Consider the following 22,220-nt stretch of genomic DNA (forward strand, 5'->3'; position numbering starts at 1 on the left):
GAGGAGGCTGTGGAGTACATAATGAGGAACAAGCATTTACTCAGAGGAAGTGAAACCCATTGCAATGTGTTTATAGAGAGGTTTATGACGAAAGATGAGCAAATAGCCCACAAGAATAGATGGCAACAACGACACCGAACTAGCCTCTCAGGTAGTCTCACCTCCCAGGTCACATCCCAGGTCACCTCCCAGGCCACCTCCCAAGTCACCTCCCAGGTCGCATCCTCCCCAACTCAGCCCTCCTATACCTCCCCCCTGTCTCAGCCTCCCAAAACCCCCCTGCTACATCACCCCATAACCCCCCTGTCCCTTCCACATTTGCACCTCCCCAACGATTCCCCTGCCCCTGCTACATCACACCTGTCAACGACCCCAGTGGGTCAAGCCATGCCCTCCCCAAACCCACCTTCCCATCCCCCCTCCCCAACTACCCCTTCCTACTCCCATGCCCCTTCTACCCCATTGACTTCAATTCCATCTACTCCATCCCAGCTTCCACTGCACCCCTCTTCCACTCACCCCCAAACCCCACCCAACCCTCACCCCTCCTATGCACCTCCAGCCCACATTTAACCCCCTCACCTTGTGACCCCCTAACACCTTCCCCCATCTCCCTCTTCCCCCTCTTCTACCCCAAAACCCCCACCAACCCCCGATTCCCCCCTAACTAATACACCCTCTCTTCCACTCCCAGCACCCATGCTCCATTCTCATCTCAGCCCTCTGCCCTCAGTATCCCTCTCCCCCCCAACCTCTCAACCTCTATCTGACTCTCAGTCTCACTCTATTTCTCAACCCCCCTATGCTATTCAGACCCCTAACTTTCAGACCCATTATGCCCTTCCTACCCCCCTAGATGCCCAGACCCCATTCGCCTACCAGGCACTCCCAGGCACCCCCTAGCACCCCCCCCCCACTCACCCCCACAGCCCCCACTTGCCCCCCAAACACCCCCCAGTTCCCCCCAGACCCCTGGTGAAAGGGGGAACTCTGACACCCGAGTTTCCAAGAAGAGTCTCAAGGTTTGGTACACCAATGCTGATGGGGTAGCCAATAAAGCAGAAGAGATAAAAGAAAGAGTTAGTGAGGCAGACCCAGACATAGTGGCAATAGTGGAAACTAAAATAAATGGCATGATCTCGGATGCAATCTTTCCAGAGGGGTACAGGTGATAAGAAAAGAAAGGACACAGAGACAGGGAGGAGGAGTGGCACTACTAATAAAGCGGAAATGGAAGTTTGATGAGCTGGAAAATCCGGGTACCAATGAAAGCACGAGCTTCATACATGGAACTCTGACAGTGGATGGGAAGATGATTGTAATCTTGATACTCTACAATCCCCCACCAAACAGTAGAAGGCCCAGGCAGGAGTACGAGGACAGCAACAAGACATGTATAGATGAACTGCAGAGGGCAGCAACTTTAGCGCATAGAATGAGAGCGAAGCTGCTGGTCATGAGGGACCTAAATCACGGAGAGATAGATTGGGAAACGAGGAATCCCCATGGCGGGGAGGAGACCTGGGGAGCGAAGCTGGTAGACGTTATTGACAGGAATTTCCTAACACAGCATGTGAAAGAAGATACTAGGGAAAGAGGAGGGGATACGCCCAGCCTATTAGATCTCATTTTCGCCCAGAATGTAGAAGACATCGAGCAGTTGGAACATGAAATACCACTAGGAGCTAGTGACCATTGTGTCCTAGTCTTTGACTACATGATGGAGCTTAAAATTGTGACCAAAGGACAAGAGGTCCGGGAAAGGAGACTTGATTACAGAAAAGGGGACTACAGAAGGATAAGGGACTACCTGGGAGAAGTGCAGTGGGAGGAAGAACTTAGAGGAAAAACAGTGCAAGGTATGATGAACCAAGTCATATTGAAATGCAAGGAGGCTGAAGAGAGATTTATTCCAACAATAAAGGAAAAAAGCAGGAGGGAATATAATAACCCATGGTTTAATAGACAGTGTCAGGAAGCAAAGGTGAGAAGCAGGAGGGAGTGGAGGAAGTACAGAAGACAAAGGACAGAGGACAACAGGATTAGATGTAACAGAGCTAGGAATGATTACATTAACATAAGACGAGTGTCGGAAAGAAATTATGAGAATGATATTGCAGTCAAAGCGAAAAAGCAACCAAAACTACTACATAGCCATATAAGAAGAAAGATGTCGGTAAATGACCAAGTGACAAGACTGAGGAAAACAGAAGGGGCATATACAGAAAGCGACAAGGAAATCTGCGAGGCACTGAATGCAAAATTCCATGGAGTGTTCACAACCGAGCCTGAGCAGCTCCCATTGTTAGAAGAGATTACCCAAGATGAAAGACTATCAGATATAGAGGTGACAGCAGAGGATGTAATGAAACAGTTGACAACACTGGATGCAAATAAAGCTGTTGGACCAGACAAAGTATCACCGTGGATACTTAAAGAGGCAGCGCAGGCTCTCAGCGTGCCTCTAGCAATGATCTTTAATGAGTCACTTATGTCGGGAGAATTGCCCAGTTGCTGGAAGGAGGCAAATGTCGTACCGATTTTCAAAAAAGGTGATAGGGAGGAGGCACTTAACTACAGACCCGTATCACTGACAAGCATCCCCTGCAAAATACTTGAAAGAATAATTAGGCTAAGACATGTTGAGCACCTGGAGAGCTTTGGGTTTGTAAACTAGCACCAACATGGGTTCTGGACAGGGAAATCATGCCTAACAAACCTTTTAGAATTCTATGATAAAGTAACAAGGATAAGGCAGGACAGAGAAGGCTGGGCAGACTGCATATTTCTTGACTGCCAAAAGGCCTTTGATACGGTACCGCACATGAGACTGCTATACAAACTTGAGAGGCAGGCAGGAGTAAGCGGAAAGGCCCTAGTATGGGTGAAGAACTACCTAACAGGAAGGAGCCAGAGGGTAATGGTAAGGGGCGAGAAGTCGGACTGGCGAACAGTAACAAGTGGAGTACCTCAAGGATCGGTGCTGGGACCAATCCTCTTTCTAATTTACGTAAATGATATGTTTACAGGAGTGGAATCATACATGTCAATGTTTGCGGATGACGCAAAATTAATGAGAAGAGTTGTGACAGACGAGGATTGTAGGATCCTCCAAGAGGACTTAAACAGGCTGCAGAGATGGTCAGGGAAATGGCTACTGGAGTTTAACACCAGTAAATGTAAAGTTATGGAAATGGGATCAGGTGACAGGAGACCAAAGGGACAGTACACAATGAAGGGGAACAGCCTACCTGTAACGATTCGAGAAAGAGACCTGGGAGTGGATGTGACTCCTAATCTAACTCCTGAGGCACAAATAAACAGGATAACGACAGCAGCGTACTCTACACTGGCGAAAATTATAACTTCATTCAGAAACCTAAATGAGGAGGCTTTTAGGGCGCTTTACACTGCCTACGTGAGACCCGTCTTAGAGTATGCCGCGCCATCATGGAGCCCCCACCTGAAGAAACACTTTAACACCCACCTTAACTGAAATTATTATGAAGTAGCAGTTTTATCTGTTACGTACTAATGCTATGGAGAATAAAAATCTTCTCCATTTCTCGTTTAACACCATTAAACGAGAATATGATAATATTTAAGTCCCTATAATTGCAACCCAGTTCTCATTAACGTATTAATCCATAATTGCGCGGAAAAGAATTATCCGTGATTAATAATTTCTGTGGTGAATGCGAGAGACGGGTTGAGGGAAGGCAGAGACACCATTGTACGAGAGGCATCCCTGGCGTGAAGAGTGGTGAGACATGTAGTAGTGACTGGGGAGTTTTTATCGACAAGAATTACATTGAAACCCGTTTAATAGTCAACAATTACCTATTCACGTGTATTATAGTGCCCAGCCAATTAATCACGCGTCAACAATTGAAGCCACAGCCCACAACTACACGTACACAGCAGTGGACGTCTGGGACTGGCTGACGCGGTTTCGGCAGACCTTAGTATTTGATACGCTCATGTTAAGTATACCATTCTCGTTTGATGCATCATCGTAGATTGTATATTTGTGGGTAGTCTGTCGTTATACAGCATGGATACTTAATACACAACATTAGTTTATTTTCAACAGTTTCTCCATCTTCATGAATATTTGAAATAATTCGTAGCCTAATCAAATGCTACTTAAATTTATCTGATTTCAGCGTTGTATACGAGGAGTCGACAAGTTGTTTCTCATCCTTCGTGATATTCACCTCGGGTTCTTTCTTTATTGGGATCCTGTGACCACGAGGACGAATGACGAAATGGCGTTATAGAAACCGTCTTACAGATAACACATTTATTTCGTACAAATTTATCTAATATTATAACTGATTTCCATATAATTCATATAGGATCTTTACAGTGAATAAATTATTGCCAGAAATGATGATTTGATAATTAATGTGTTTGCTTTGACTGTTGCTCAGTAATTCATAATCTTTAATATTCATAATTTGAGTTATCATATCTTTGAATCTATTGTAGTTTAGATTTACTATGTTACTAACTCAACAATGAACTAGTGACGAACCACACTGGTTCCTAGATATATATGAACTTCTAGAAATACCCCCCCAATGTTGATATTTGAGGTTTTGACTTTAATTAATTAATAATACAGTCTATTCATTATTTTCAAGTGATTATTCATGTATTAGTATCCATAGACACTGGTTCTCTAGTGTCATTCTAATGATCACTTTTATTCGTTTTCCCTCTTTTCTCAAAAGTGGGTGGTCCTTCGATTTGTTTAAATACAATAAGCAAATAATTGAATATATGAGTCAAGCCCCAGAAATCCAACATTATGGTCCTTAACGAACCGGATACATACCAATTAACATTACCAATTAATTATATCGGTTCTCAGAGACCAAAACAATATTATGGTTTTTATCGAACCGGATACATACCCATTAACATTACTAATTAGTCATAACTAATCACAGTGTGAAGTAGTCTAGACTAACCACATTTATTAATTGTGGTTACTGGCAGTGTACCACATAGGTTAGCCTAATTCATACCAATTTATTTGCTGCTTATACCTCATGTATAAAGTAGCACTCGTGGGACACAGTCAATTGCCCACAACACTCAGACCTATACCTCATACTGAGGTAAGAATCTTCAGGTCACCAGGAGCAACAGCTCATAACTTCTATAATAATTCCACATTAACACCTGCGTTAGAGTGGCCTCACCATCTAACTATTATTTATTTAGGTGGTAATGACATCCATCCTACTCAACACCCAGCTGAGGTAATTAATCACCTTAAAACAATAATTTCCTCATTTAAACTTGTTAGCAATTCAGTAGTGTTTACATTGGTGGAACCTCGCCAACTGAGCAATAATAATCGTTGGGGAGTGAGTCCAGAATATTACCAAAGAGCTGCCAAATATATAAACTTTAGGCTGAGATAGAGAGTACGATTGGATGCCACTTACATTCAATTTACAGCCAGACCATACAGGCAAAACCTGGCAAGAGATGGTGTACACCTGTCAGGTGAGTCTAGGTCACATGTAGTTGACAAATTGATCAACACAATCAATCACCATAAAAGGCTGTGGCTGGCAAGCCAAATTAATTGTACATAATTGTATTTTCACCTGTGTGCAAGTGCACCTTTATATAAACTGTAAAATCTAAAAAACCAAAAACACAGCACAACTATATATTCACATTATTGCACCACAAATTAATCTATGCCAACCTTTATTAGGTAGGAATTTAGGCTGTGATTGTGCTGAATTTGGCACAAACGCAGACTAAATAAATTTGTAGTTTCTTAGGTAGAAATTTGACAACTAGTCTTGGACTAGTCAGTAGTGCATACATTATTCATTCTTGTGCTGACCCTATCAAGAGTGGGATTCAACTTTATAGTAACTCTGATTGGAGTATATTCATATTAATTATTTGTGTACTCATTATTTGTGGGTTTGCATTTTGAGTGCTGCTGAATGATCACCATTACATCTAATGGTGATAAAGATGAGCTAGCCGGAAGAAAGTTAATGGTGAAGTTCAAGCACTGCTCAAAATCCTTAGCTACTTATTGTCAGGTAAGTACATTTAACCTCGAGTGAGGTAGAGTGTAATTTAGCCAGATTAATTTAGGCTATACTCAATATTACTTGTCAACTAATAAGCAAGTACCCAAGCTTCATTAGTAATACTTATTCAAGTCCTATAAAATTTGGACTTAAATCCACCATGGCTACTCCTGAACAATTAAGGAGAACCTATTTTGGCCTTAAAGGTTATTTAACTAGACTAATTAATAAGTCTGATACCTTGTCTAAAGCAACTCCCATTGATTACTATCAACTAGAAAGATCATTGAGAGAAGTTGATCTAAAATTTGATCAAGTCAGATCTGCAATCCAGTCTTATCTCGACCTATTGAATGCAACTGAAACTGATCCTGATGAAATGGATCAAATTATAGCAGATATTTCTCAGTATGAAGATGAGACTCAAAATAAACTTGACATACTATCTAATATAGTAACACAATCTAAATCTAATACAAATAGTACTGTGTCTTAGTCCAGTAATCAATTACCTGAGGTTCGTCTACCTACTTTAGACTTACCTACATTTGCAGGGCTGGATGAAGAAAATTGGGACACATTTTAGACTTCATTTGAAGTTCATTTACATAACAGAACTTCTCTTGACAGAATTTCTAAATTCTCATACCTGATTAGTCTTCTCAAAGGGGAGGCTAAAAAGGTCATAAATAACCAAGCTCTTACTGAGAGTAATTATGAGGAATCTATAAAACTCCTAAAGTTGAACTATTGCAACTAGGAGTTGAGTATAGCTAACCTGTATTACCAGTTGCTGGATCTGAATGCACCAAGTAACCGACCAGACACACTTTAAAGCTTCAGGCTAGAAGTAGAGTCTCTAGTGAAGGCCTTAGGAACTTAGCAGAAATCTGCTCACACCATAAAACCGAGTTTCTCACTCTCGAGCAAATATTCGAGGGACTGAGAATAACTGTTAACAGGTTGAAGACAGTTACGTACCTCTCTAAAATACGTAATTAAATAAATTAATTTGTACATTTATATATATGCTTACATTTATATGTGTTTTGTGTAATATATAATTTCATGTTGCATGTTGGAGTTAGGGAGTCTGTCGGCCGAGCGGACAGCACACTGGACTTGTGATCCAGTGGTCCCGGGCGCCGGCGAGAAACAATGGGCAAAGTTTCTTTCACCCTATGCCCCTGTTACCTAGCAGTAAAATAGGTACCTGGGTATTAGTGAGCTGTCACGGGCGGCTTCCTAGGGGTGGAGGCCTGGTCGAGGACCGGGCCGCGGGGACACTAAAAGCCCCCAAATCATCTCAAGATAACCTCAAGATAGGCCCAACGTATCGTGGGAATGATTGTTTTATTTCTTTGTGTACTCAGTTGTTCCCGTGGAAACTAATGATTTATATGTGATCATATGTGGGTAATAGTAGGTGAATTATAATTGTGTGAACCGTATCTGGCAAATTGTCGTGGGAGAGTCAGTTGCTGGATGGGCATGCCATCATTCCCCTTTGTATGTGTTATTTTAATTACTGTATAAAGCTATAATTACCTTATTTTTGTTATACCTATATTTGTAACCAATCACTAAGTTAGTTTAAGCTTACTCTTGTCACAATATATTGCTCCATGTAGTTTTAATAATAATTGTAACTTTTGCAAATTTTTGCGGGGCAGATGTGATGATTTCTAGTGCTGTCGCTTAGAAGTTTAGTAGCTATTACGGACCAGGAGAGATAATATCTTTGTGGAGTAAAGTCTGTAACATTCATGTTGCATATTGCGCCATATTTTTATATATTATATTATATGAGAGACAATACTTTTTGTTTGGTTGTATAAGTTAACTTGTCCATCTGTTCTTGATATAATATTAATTATATTGTTAATATATATATTAAAATTTATATGTATATTTCTTCAGTCTTAAGGGAAAATTATCATTGTGCCGGTTATCAATCACGGGGTTACACTGGTGACCCGCTCTAGACAACAGCAGTTGTAGTATCCCTAAACATTTTAAAGTTGGGCTGTTGTCGGGTCACGAGCCGTAACGAACGATTGGTAACAAGAGTACTGGGGGCCTGGCCAGGACATATTGTTCCCAAACATATTTAATATTTAACTTTGCTAATCTAACCTTGCCTTCCTAGGTACCAGTGTGTTAGGTGTCTGTGTGTTTTCTTAAGAACAATTCCATGTGCCAAGCAAGCCTTCCTGTGTGTCAAGTAACAACTTTTCACGATTTTGAGCTAAGTCATCCTATATATTTTGTTTGTGCAGTGAGGCCGAGCGAATTTTCAGTGTTGTGACAATTTTACAAGTGAAGTGTAGTTTAGTGCCATTGTGTTAATTATATTGTGTTAATCCAGTGCCAAGTGTTAGTAAATATGGAGGAGCAAGTGTTGTCGCTGTTGGCTGACCCAGACTTTGAGGGAATTAAAAGTCTAACAAAGTCTGCGTTAATAAATATGGCCAGTAAGTTAGAATTACCGGCCAAAAATACCATGACAAAGCCACAAATTCTGAGAGTAATAGTGACACATTTGGTTGAGAATGGAGAGTTATGAGAGGAAATTCTGGAGGAAGTTAGAGAAGAGACGAGTGAGCAAATGGCTTTAAAGCGTCTTGAGTTAGAAGCACAAATAGCATATGCTAAGCTTGATGCTCAAAAGGAACAGAAAATATTAGAGGCTGAAGCTCAACAGAGAGAGCTTGAGACAAGGCGTTTATAACTTGAGGCACAAAATAGATGAGGTTTAATTGAGTTGCAACTAGAAGCCACAAAGAAGCAACAATTAGAGATTCAACAACAAATGGCTGACACTAATTTCAGGCTTGAATCACAGCGTATGGCAGCTGGGCATGGAAATACTAGTAATGTTTCATCTAATAATGATAATAATCCCATAAGGATGAATAAGTATACAGAGTTACCCAATTTTAATGGGGAGGATCCTGAGGTTTTCTTTGCACATTTTTATAAAATTGTAATCAGTATGAACTGGCCAAGGGATCAATGGGTAGCAATCATGCAGTCTTAATTTAAAGGGCGTAGTCAGGAGGTTTTTACATCCCTACCTGACGCTTATAGTTTTGATTATGAATTTGTAAAGAAAAGCATCTTAAATGCGTATCAATTAAATCCAGAGGCACACAGGCAGAAGTTTCGGAACCTATGGAGGGTAAGCGATCAGACAATAGCTGATTTTACTCGTCAAAAGACGACATTTTGCAACAGATGGTTAAAGTCACTTTCAGTAACTTACCTGGTTGATGGGGTTCTGGGAGTTCTTCTACTCCCCAAGCCCGGCCTGAGGCCAGGCTTGACTTGTGAGAGTTTGGTCCACTAGGCTGTTGCTTGGAGCGGCCCGCAGGCTCACATACCCACCACAGCCCGGTTGGTCCGGCACTCCTTGGAGGAATAAATCTAGTTTCCTCTTGAAGATGTCCACGGTTGTTCCGGCAATATTTCTTATGCTTGCTGGGAGGACGTTGAACAACCGCGGATCTCTGATGTTTATACAGTGTTCTCTGATTGTGCCTATGGCACCTCTGCTCTTCACTGGTTCTATTCTATATTTTCTTCCATATCGTTCACTCCAGTACGTTGTTATTTTTCTGTGTAGATTTGGTACTTGGCCCTCCAGTATCTTCCAGGTGTATATTATTTGATATCTCTCTCGTCTTCTTTCTAGTGAGTACATTTGGAGGGCTTTGAGACGATCCCAATAATTTAGGTGCTTTATTGTGTCAATGCGTGCCGTATATGTTCTCTGTATTCCCTCTATTTCAGCAATCTCTCCTGCTCTGAAGGGGGAAGTGAGTACTGAGCAGTACTCAAGACGGGACAACACAAGTGCCTTGAAGAGTACAACCATTGTGATGGGATCCCTGGATTTGAAAGTTCTCGTAATCCATCCTATCATTTTTCTGGCTGTCGCAATATTTGCTTGGTTATGCTCCTTAAACGTTAGGTCGTCAGACATTATTATTCCCAAATCCTTTACATGCTGTTTTCCTACTATGGGTACATTTGATTGTGTTTTGTACTCTGTATTATGTTTAAGGTCCTCATTTTTACCGTACCTGAGTACCTGGAATTTATCACTGTTAAACATCATGTTATTTTCTGATGCCCAGTCGAAAACTTTATTAATATCAGTTTGAAGTTTTTCAATGTCTTCAGCCGAGGTAATTTTCATACTGATTTTTGTGTCATCTGCAAAGGATGATACGAAGCTGTGACTTGTATTTTTGTCTATGTCTGATATGAGAATAAGGAAAAGCAGCGGTGCAAGGACTGTACCCTGAGGTACAGAGCTTTTAACTGCACTTGGACTAGATTTTATATGGTTGACCGTTACTCGCTGAGTCCTGTTTGACAGAAAACTGAGTATCCAGCGTCCTACTTTACCGGTTATTCCCATTGACTTCATTTTGTGTGCTATCACGCCATGGTCACATTTATCGAAAGCCTTTACGAAGTCCGTGTATATCACATCAGCATTCTGTTTTTCTTCTAATATCTCAGTGACTTTGTCGTAGTGCTCAAGTAGCTCTGAGAGGCACGATCTTCCCGCTTGAAATCCATGTTGGACTGGGTTGTGAAGGTCATTGGTCTCCATGAAATTGGTGACCTGACTCCTAATCACTCTCTCAAATACTTTTATGATGTGCGATGTTAGTGCAACTGGTCTATAATTCTTTGCCAATGCTTTGCTCCCTCCCTTGTGTAGAGGGGCTATGTCTGCTACTTTAAGTGCATCTGGTATCTCCCCCGTGTCCAAGCTCTTCCTCCACACTATACTGAGTGCCTGTGCTACCGGCACTTTGCATTTCTTTATAAATATTGAATTCCATGAGTCTGGACCTGGGGCCGAGTGCATGGGCATGTTTTCAATTTCTCTTTCAAAATTTAGTGTGCTCGTGATTATATCAGTTATATTTACAGGGGTTTGAATATCCCGCATAAAGAAATTGTCTGGATCTTCCACCTTCATGTTGTTTATTGGAGTGCTAAACTTGTCCTCATACTGCTTTTTTAGGATTTCACTAATTTCTTTGTCATCCTCCGTGTATGAACCTTCACTTGTACGAATAGGTCCAATACTGGCAGTGGTTTTTGCTTTTGATTTCGCATATGAGAAGAAATATTTTGGATTTTTCTTTATTTCCTGAATTGCTTTCTGTTCTAACTGCCTTTCTTCAGTTTCATATGAGTGTTTCAATTTCCGCTCGATTTCTTCAATCTCCCTATTTAAATTATTCCTTTCTTTGACGGGAAATTCGTGTCTGCATAGGCAGTTCCGTTATTTTTTTCCTGCGTTTATAGTGTCGTCTGCGTTCTCTTTCTACGTTAGATCTCTTTCTGGCTTTCCTCAAAGGAACATGTTTCAGACAGACTTGATACGCTTCTGAAATCAGTTTTTCTATTCCTTCTGTAGGACTTGTATTACTTAGAACAGTTCCCCATGGAATGTTTGTAAGTTCCCTGTTTATTATCTCCTAGTCTATCCTTTTATTATTAAAATTGAATTTACTGAATAGCCCCTCTCGCTTTATCAACGTTTTAGGTCTATTCTGAGTATTGATGGTCGTTTGCACTTCAATGAGCTTGTGATCTGAGTATGCGGTATCTGATATCGTAATGTCTCTGATAATGTCTTCATTGTTCGTAAAAACCAGATGTAGAATATTTTCATTTCTCGTTGGCTTCGATATCTGCTGATTGAGTGAAAATTTGTCACAGAATCTAAGTAGTTCTCTAATCACGGTTGGTTAGGTCCTGATAGATTTCCTGGTATAATATTATTGTTTGCTATTTTCCACCTGAGACTAGGCAAGTTGAAGTCACCTAGGAAGATAATATCAGGTATCGGGTTCTCCAGTTTATCAAGGCTATTCTCTATTTTGCTTATCTGTTCTGTGAATTCCTCAGCCGTTGCATCTGGCGGTTTGTATATTAGAATAATCACTAAATTTATTTTCTCTATTTTTAATCCCAGTACCTCTACCACCTCATTTGTAACGTTTAGGAGCTCCGAGCATACAAGGTCTTCCCTAATATACAGACCCACTCCTCCATGTGACCTAATTTTCCTATCACACCTGTATAGGTTATATCCTGGAATCCAGATCTCACTGTCCAACAATTCCCCTGCATGGGTTTCTGTGAAAGCTCCAAATACTGCTTTTGACTCCGTGAGGAGGCCATTTATGAACTGTACTTTGTTGTTTGTTCTTGTTTTCAGTCCTTGTATGTTGGCAAAGATGAATGAGGTTACTATATTAGTGATAGTTTGAATGGGAGACTTTTTCGGCAAGCCCATTATTCGTGGACATAATGAGTTTGTTCTGACAAGTACTGATTGTTGTAGGGCAGTTGTCTGTCGTAGTTGTAGTTCCCTTTCGGTGGGTAATTGTATCTGTAATTCTGGAATGCAAGTGGATCTGGCATCCAGTTCCATACATTCTCCATGCTGCTTCTTTTGAATTCTCTGCCGGTCTGGTATAAAAAAATTATAGAGTTTCCTCCAAATTCATTATCCTGCTTGCCACTCTTTATGTAGCGTTCCGTGCCTTTCACGTGAAAGTGTGGGCAGCTGAGGTCATAGCATTTTCTGTCCTCCAGTGAGGTTTGGCACATGTCAGGATGGAAAAACCTACATATTGATCCAAATCGATACTCGCCTTTCCTAAGCATATTTAAACATTTTTGGGGATGTTGGTAACTGCATTCTAATCCTTTCTTATTACCTGCATATGTATGTCTGTATATGCCCTTTGCATAAAATTTGCATAAGTCTGTCCTTCTGTTCTGAATTGCTCTATCGGGAACCGTCGTAGTGTCTGTACCTATCGAGCTGTCAGTGCTGTCTGGTACACTTTCTAGTTTACTGTCATCTACATCCTGGCCTACTGAGTCAGAGTTTACAACTTCCCGAGTTTCAGCCTCAGTTTCATCCCTGACTATAGCCTCCGCCCCTTGTATATTAGAATTGTTGTTCCTTTCCCACTCCTTCTGGATGGCTGGTATGCTTCCAATGAATGATGTTTTCCGATCATGCGTCATGTTATCTAGAAGGTTTTTTAGGATATTCCAAGCTGGCAGGTCATTTTTACACACCCAGAGCAAGTGGCCAGCTCTCAGTGCCGTAGTGTTACTCCTGTACAAGCCGAATGGAATCTAGTCTTACAGATATAACATTCAATTCCTGTTACCTTCGTCTTTAAGGAGTTGTTACAGTGGCCACAAATTTGTTTATTTACTCCCATTTTGCCTTGTTTTGTTGTATATATCTATATATTTATAATATTATATGTATATTGTATATTTGTAACAATATATATGTATATATATTTATATGTTTAATATTTATAATATTATATGTATACCGTATATTTGTAATATTATGTATGTTATTTTGTTCAAACTTTATGGCAGGTACTTAGCGTAGGGTAGCGAGGCTGGTCCCCGGTCGGTACAGGTGACCTCTTGTTGTCCCAGGTTGATGTCACCAGTTTCCAGTTACCCGATTTATAACCACTGATGCCGCCTCTTGCCACTATTCTATATTTCTAGTATTCTATATTTATAATATTCACTTCCAACTTATATGTTGTTTTGATACCCGTTCCACATCACTGTTCCACGAATCACCGTTCACTATTTTTTTTTCCTAATACACGCATGTACACAAAGCCTCGTTCACTGGCTCACACATGGTCTAACGTTTATTCTCTATTTAACACAAAGTTCTATTGTTAATGACTATTTTCAATTTTCCAGTGGGTCACTATGCACTTTGTTATGTCTGTAATCAGTAATCAACAGCAGTAGTCCTAAGAATCTCGGTTAATGTCACGATTTTAACGGAGCGCGCACGGTACGTCTGCCCCCTCCCTCGACCTCGACCTACCCCTCCGACCTACATAACTGAGTATGATGCTGTAAAGAATCTTCTTATCATGGAATAAGTATTGTAATGTCTCCCAGATAAGTTGTCTACTTTTATGGCAGAACAAAAGAATGTAACAGACATTTATGAGCTGTCAAAGCTCACGGATGCCTTCAGTGACAGTGATGACAGTGATGTCCCATTAGTTGTTGACTAAGGCCCAGTTTATGGCCTACTCACCTAGGACTAGTCGTAGAGTAAATTATAATGCTCACCGAACTCCTTATCAGAATCCCTCCAGTCCTAGTGCTCCAGTTACTCCCATGAGCTCTTCTCTTATAGAACCTAATCCTGCTACTTCCTTGTCAGGAATGTCAAATATTAATAAGGTTAATTCTAAACCTACAGTTGGTTCCACAGGTGTGTCCACTGTAAGGTCCTGTTCCCATTGTAAGAGAAAAGGCCATGGAATTAATTCCTGTTTTATATTGCACCCTGAGTTACGACCAACTGATCTCATTAATTGTAGAGATGTGCAAAATAAATTTACTAATAAACATGTATCTGTAAACCCCAATTGGGTGAAACAGTATTCACCATATATGTCTTCAGGTGAAGTTTTGTGTATTAATGGGAAGTGGAAGCCAGTGGTTATTCTTCGTGATACAGGTGCTTCCCAAACCTTAATTTCATCCAGTATTCTTTCTGATGTAGAAAAGAGAGGGACTGGAAAGTTTGTAGTTCTTCAGAGTGTTGCAGGATGTAAGACTGTACCTCTAATAGACATTAATTTCAGATCCACCATTACACCAAGTTTATGCACTGTGGGTGTTAGTACACAGTTGCCAATCCCAGGTGTGGATGTTATATTGGGTAATGATGTGGCCATAAATCATGTTGTGGGTGAGATTGATCCCCGTTTGTGTAAACAGCCAGTTGCAGACCATGTTTATTCTGCCTGTGCTGAAATTAGTTCTATGAATGAACAACCTGTTGTAGTAGATGGTTTTGTCCATTCTACCTGTGCTGATGTCAGTACTATTATAAATCCAGTTGTTAGTTCTAATGTTGTTACTCAAGCATTTGTTCCAGTAACCAGTACCCCTTCAGTGGAGAAGTGGGATGTGGTTGTTCCAGATTCCTGTGTGGCCGACCTAGTTGTTGAGAGTATGCCTAATACTATGACTCTGCTTTATTCCAATAAATTGGGAAAGGATGTCCTTGTACCAATGTCTTGCCCGCTCACTACGAACGTTGTGCCAGGAGTTGAGAGAAACTTAAAAGCCACGACTCTATTGTATTCCAGCCAAATGAATGGTTTAGGACAAGATGTCGGGTTGGCAGAAGTATTCCCAATCACTCCAAGTTTAGAATCAGTTGTCGAGAGTAAGTCTGTTGTAGAGGCCCCGCCTCACCCTAGTCAAGGTGATAGTATAGGGGAGGAGGTCAAACTACCTGTTACTTGCCCGCTCGCTTCAGATTCCCTTAATTTATGTGCATTGAGTAGAACTGACCCTAAGATTTCAGAGAAAAGCAAGGAGACAGTCTGTACTGTAGGTCCAGTTCTGGAGAGTGTGGGAAAGCAGCCAGAGGATCAGCTTTTGTTGAGTAGATGGAGACCCATTGAGCCTCCCTCTTCAGTTGTCTGTGAGGATGTGACCCAGCTTGGTAGTGTTATTATTGATTGTGAGCAGACAGTACTCCGAGCAGCTCCAGAAGACATGGGAGGAAATTTTGGTAAAACCATTCAGAGTGGTAAAGTATCATTTGGATCTAAGTTGCGGAGTTTTGTGGGTTGTGATTCTTATTCCATGTGGAATAATTATTTCTCATTGTGTAAAATGAGTCAGAGTGTGTGTAGGATGTTGAAATCTACTTTTATTCTGCAGGAGCCATTTTCTTGTGAAGTAATGGACTGTGGGACATCTTTGTCCAACCTTGGGGTTGAGCAGAGAGAGTTTACTCAAGTAGGTTGTGCATCCCGTTGTTCTGAGGAAGTGGTGAGTTATACTAGAGCAGTGTCTCTATATTCAGATCCAGGTTATTTTGATGCACGAGTGATAAAAGTGTATGTTCCACTCAAGTGTGGTGTTGACTTTCAGAGTCATATTGTGGGTGAAGGATTTAATCATACTTGGGAGCAGATGTTTAAGGCTCCAGGTGTGTATTTCAAGTTGGGGGATAAGGTTATCCTACCTAGTGTTAATCATTGTGAAGGGTTACAGATTGTCCTTGGGTGTTTCCCAGGTAATCTGCTGTTCATCTTCAAGATGTTAAGACCCTTAAACTTCTTGGTTGATTGTTTGTCATCAGACGTAAATCACTTGGGAAGTGATGGTGAGGGTTGTCAAGTTGGGGAGAATTCTATGAATTCTACCACAGTACAATATTGCAAGGTACATCAAGAAATAAATGTACTTGCTACTGAGTCAGGCAATAATACCACTCTGCCTACAGCTCAACTCAAACTAATTGACAGGAAGTCTAGAGTTAACAGTAGAGGCCTCTTTGATCAAGGATCACAGAAAACCTTCATCACACAACAATTAGTCGAGCAGTTAAAATTAAAACCTGCCAAAAGTGTGAAATTGAATATTTCTGGGTTCTTGACTAATAGTGGACCTCGTGAATACCAAGTAGTCAAGGTGTTAGTGAGACTTGGATCTTCCATTAGTCCAATACAAGCGATAGTAGTAGATAAACTTCTTTTATACCTGCAGGTCACAGGACTAACTTGCACTGCGAGATATCTTAAACGAAACTGCATGAGGCTAACAGATTACAAAATAAATTCTGACTGCCTCACTGATGTTAGTATACTTATAGGCGCTGACCATTATTATAAATTTAAAACGGGATGCACCAGACAACATGGAATTAATTTGTTGTCATCTGCTGGAGGCAAGTTGCTTACTGAACCGGTGCTTTTCCAACAAAATCCAGCGTCAAGCAACCAACAATCTAACAATACAATAGTGGCGTGACTAGGCTTGGAACAGTCACCCCTACATTTCAGAGAAATATGTGAAGATAATGAGTCTGATCCACCTGAATATCGTCTGTGGGATTTAGACACTTTAGGTATTGTCCCTGAACAACCAAGCCCTGATGATATGTGGACTTACCAGCAATATCTGGACACAGTTTTCTATAAGGACAAACAATACTGGGTGAGACTACCATGGAAGTTAAATCATCCACAACTTCCAGTTAATTATTGCATGGCAGCCTCTCAATTACAGTCTCAATTAATACGGCTGAAGAAACAGCCAGACAAATTGAACATGTATCATCAATTAATTCAACAACAACTCAATAGTAAATTTATCGAAGTTGTTAATAATGATGACCGAAAAATAGGTCACTATTTACCCCATCACGCTGTGGTGAAAGATTCATTGACAACGCGAATACGTATTATCTTCAACTGTAGTGCCAAAGTGAAGGCAAACAGCGTGTCCTTGAATGAATGTCTCCAAACGGGACCTAGCCTAACACAAAGGCTGCATGATGTACTATTACGATTCCACACTTGTATTTTCGCTTATACTGCTGATATCAGTAAAGCTCTCCTTAGAGTAGGCTTGCAAGAAGAGGATCGTAATTACACCAAATTTCTCTGGATTAAGGACCCACTGGATCCTGACAGTGATGTTATAACCTACTGATTTGCCTTTGTGCTATTCGGAGCGACTTCCTCCCCGTTTCTACTTCAAGCCACATTAGATACACATTTGAGGAAGTCAAATAGCCCTCATAAAACAGAGATCAGTGACAACTTGTATGTCGATAATTTCCAGGGAACTACAAATGACAAATCCAAATTGGTAGAAATTTACCATGAGGCTAACCGTGAGTTATTAGGAGCCAATATGCCACTACAATCATGGGCCGCAAACAATAAATCATTGACCTAGATAATCGAGAACGAATTTCCGGGTTATCAGGTGCCTAAGCAATTAAAAGTTCTGGGCGTGGAATGGAACACAGGTACTGATGAGATGAATGTCAAATCAGTACAAACCAATAATTCAACCCTTACCATGAGAAAATTACTCTCGTATGTCAGTCAACCATTTGACCCTTTAGGCTTACTTAGTCCTACATTAATAAGGGGCAAACTCCTAATGCAGGAATGCTGGCAGAAACATATGGGATGGGATGATCCGTTACCAATTGAGTTGCAAGATAAATGGCAGATACTCGCAACGGATTTCAATCAATTAGGTGTTTTGAAATTTCCTCGTAATACTTCAGGACAAAACTTACCCACAAATTTGCACGTTTTTTGCGATACCTCTGGCTAAGCGTATGGCGCTGCAGCCTACTTAGTCAATAGTGCACAATCAATTTTACTCACATCTAAAGCAAGAGTTACTCCAATCAAGAAGAGATCTTTACCTCAAATGGAGTTAACTGCATTGCTGGTGGGAGTACGATTGGCTCATTGCCTGACCAAGACACTCAATAATATCCACTGTGGTGAAATCGTATTGTGGTCAGACAATGAGGCAGTCTTACAATGGGTAAGAAATAACAAAAACAAAACTCCCTATGTTAGTAATCGCGTTAGGGAAATTCATGAATTATCTGCTGGATATAAATTTAGACATGTCCCCACTAAGGACAATCCTGCAGATTACTTATCTCGAGGTTTAACATTAAAACAACTAATCAAGTCTTCGATGTAGTTTAATAGACCTTCATGGCTTGTTAGTGGTCAGTGGCCCAAACAGAAGCCAAAAGTCATAGTGACCAGTATCACTACTCCCATGAAAGAACCAGAACCTCATCGAATCTCAGCTATTAATCCTCACAGTTATTCTAACTTGAGTAAGTTATTAAGAGTGACAGCACATGTGTTTGACTTTTTTGCTAAGATAGGAATTAGACATAAGTTTCCCAATCTTATACTCTACTGGATCAAACGTGCACAACAAGAGATGTATGGAAGTGAATATGAAAATCTTCCAGATAAATTAACCAAGTCTCTAGGTATCTGGTATGATACCAACACTCATAATATATTAAGGTGTGGAGGACGTTTGCTTCATGCAAAAATTGATTTGGATACAAAGAATCCGATCCTTCTACCACGTCACCACATTATTACAAAACTTCTAGTTTTACATCATCATAAATATGGTACTTTGCATGGTGGAGTGTTAGACACTCTCACCGACCTCAGACAGAAATATTGGCTTCCTCAAGGTCGCCAAACTGTCCAATCAATCATTAAGTTCTGAGTAATCTGCAAAAGATACGACGCTCGAGTGTGTCCTTACCCAGGACCTCCACCACTCCCTAAGGAGAGAGTAGTTCATCTTCGTCCCTTTGAGACCACTGGTGTCGATTACACACGAGCCTTCTCACTGGCACTCCAGATAAGATACCAGTGAAAGCTTATATTTGCCTCTTCACGTGTGCTACCACACGAGGCGTACATCTAGAAGTGACTTCTGACATGAGTGCCGAAGCCTTCATCTAAACTTTTCGTAAATTTGCAGGATGCAGATCCTGTCCCAAACTAATGATATCTGATAATGGTTCAAATTTTGTGGCAGGAGAAGCCTGCCTACGAGAGATATGGAATCATCCAGAAGTGCAGTCTGTCATGCAGAGACGACATTGCCACTGGAAATTTATTGCTCACAGAGCCCCCCTGGCAAGGTTGGTTCTACGAACGTATGATAAGGACTGTCAAGAAATGTTTAAGGAAGACCTTGCATCGACAGAAAATTAGTTACTCTGAACTCCAAACACTCTTCGTGGAAATTGAGGCGCGAGCCAACAATCGCCCATTAACTTACCTATCAGATGACTTCTCACTGAAAGAGCCTCTGAGTCCCCTCACATTTAATGCATGGAGGCCTGCTGATCCTTCTGATACCTTTGGCAGAAGAGGATCCCGTCGACCCTTCCCATGTAACCAGGAGTGACTTAGTAGAAAGTTACCAACATCTCTCAAGAGTAATTGGAAGGTGGAATGAGGTTAGGACTCGAGAGTACCTCACAGCTCTACGAGAGTACCACTATGGAGCTTTGAGCCCTATAATAAAGTTCAACTCAAACCAGGAGACCTAGTATTGGTTGACAGTGATGGACCCAGGTCAGAATGGCCTATAGGCAAAATTGTCTCTATCAACCCAGATCACCAAGGCATCCTGATAGTAGTACGGGTTTTGTGCCGAGGCACTACTACCCTAAAAACATTAGAGAAGTTGGTACGTATGGAATTAGCAGAACGAGAGTGTTTAAGAGAACCAGCTTCACCAACAGTTTCCAAGGACAACAATTCTGATGCACCGAGCACCCGCCCAACTAGAGCAGCTGCTCAACAATGCAAACGGAAATTACAAGCCTATTACAGCTCTGACCAGGAGCAAATAATTTACCATCCAATTCGAGTAATCATGATGATGCTGTGTTGTGATGTCAAGTAACAAATCAGTTACAAGTCAAAATGACCCAGGATATTCACCTCACAGTAGATTCTCAGTTACTTTAAATTGTATGATTTAATCCTTAATTTGTTTGTGTAGGCTATCAATTATAACATTATTTCATCTAGAGCATCTGTGAGTTTGCAAAACTTTGAGACTTAGTAACATAACCGTTACATGTCATGGCGACACCAGTCAAGGAGAACATTGTAGGCTTTATTAGTCATTAACTTTAGATGATTCACAATTCCATGTTTTCCATTTAACAAGAATTCCTTTACAAGACTTAAATTCTTGTATGTCCTTGACAATTACAGGACATCCGTTATGTGTGTACTAACGTACTAACTTACTAACATTAATACAAATTTCGGGATAGGTACGTCAGTACTCAACATTGAACTGCGACCTGAGTTTTCTCTTCCCGGAGTTATGTTTGAAATTTCCAACACTAATAAACTACTATTGTATTATAATACATCATCATCATTATATACTAACTACAGTAGTTAATGATTTCACTAACGGTAGTGTAAACATAAATTAAACCATTTCATCTGCGTAATAGTGCTTGAATTCTCATGAAATCGAGTAGCAAAATTGCATCACATAATGTCTAGATAGACACGTTTATTACCAATGTGTTAGAAAATTGAATGTGGTTCTCTAAAATTATCAGTATTCCGTGTAATAATTACCTACGGATAATATGACTCCTGATAATCTAAAACCGAGAGTTATTAACTGAAATTATTATGAAGTAGCAGTTTTATCTGTTACATACTAATGCTATAGAGAATAAAAATCTTCTCCATTTCTCGTTTAACACCATTAAAGGAGAATATGGTAATATTTAAGTCCCTATAATTGCAACCCAGTTCTCATTAACGTATTAATCCATAATTGTGCGGAAAAGAATTATCCGTGATTAATAATTTCTGTGGTGAATGCGAGAGACGGGTTGAGGGAAGGCAGAGACACCATTGTACGAGAGGCATCCCTGGCGTGAAGAGTGGCGAGACACATGGTAGTGACTGGGGAGTTTTTATCGACAAGAATTACATTGATACCCGTATAATAGTCAACAATTACCTATTCACGTGTATTATAGTGCCCAGCCAATTAATCACGCGTCAACAATTGAAGCCACGGCCCACAACTACACGTACACAGCAGTGGACGTCTGGGACTGGCTGACGCGGTTTCGGCAGACCTTAGTATTTGATACGCTCATGTTAAGTATACCATTCTCGTTTGATGCATCATCGTAGATTGTATATTTGTGGGTAGTCTGTCGTTATACAGCATGGATACCTAATACACAACGTTAGTTTATTTTCAACAGTTTCTCCATCTTTATGAATATTTGAAATAATTCGTAGCCTAATCAAATGCTACTTAAATTTATCTGATTTCAGCGTTGTATACAAGGAGTCGACAAGTTGTTTCTCATCCTTCGTGATATTCACCTCGGGTTCTTTTTTTATTGGGATCCTGTGACCACGAGGACGAATGACGAAAAGGCGTTATAGAAACCGTCTTTCAGATAACACATTTATTTCGTACAAATTTATCTAATATTATTACTGATTTCCATATAATTCATATAGGATCTTTACAGTGAATAAATTATTGCCAGAAATGATGATTTGATAATTAATGTGTTTGCTTTGACTGTTGCTCAGTAATTCATAATCTTTAATATTCATAATTTGAGTTATCATATCTTTGAATCTATTATAGTTTAGATTTACTATGTTACTAACTCAACAATGAACTAGTGACGAACCACACTGGTTCCTAGATATA

The sequence above is a fragment of the Procambarus clarkii genome, chromosome 21 (genome assembly GCF_040958095.1).
Source record: "Procambarus clarkii isolate CNS0578487 chromosome 21, FALCON_Pclarkii_2.0, whole genome shotgun sequence".
Taxonomy (NCBI): domain Eukaryota; kingdom Metazoa; phylum Arthropoda; class Malacostraca; order Decapoda; family Cambaridae; genus Procambarus; species Procambarus clarkii.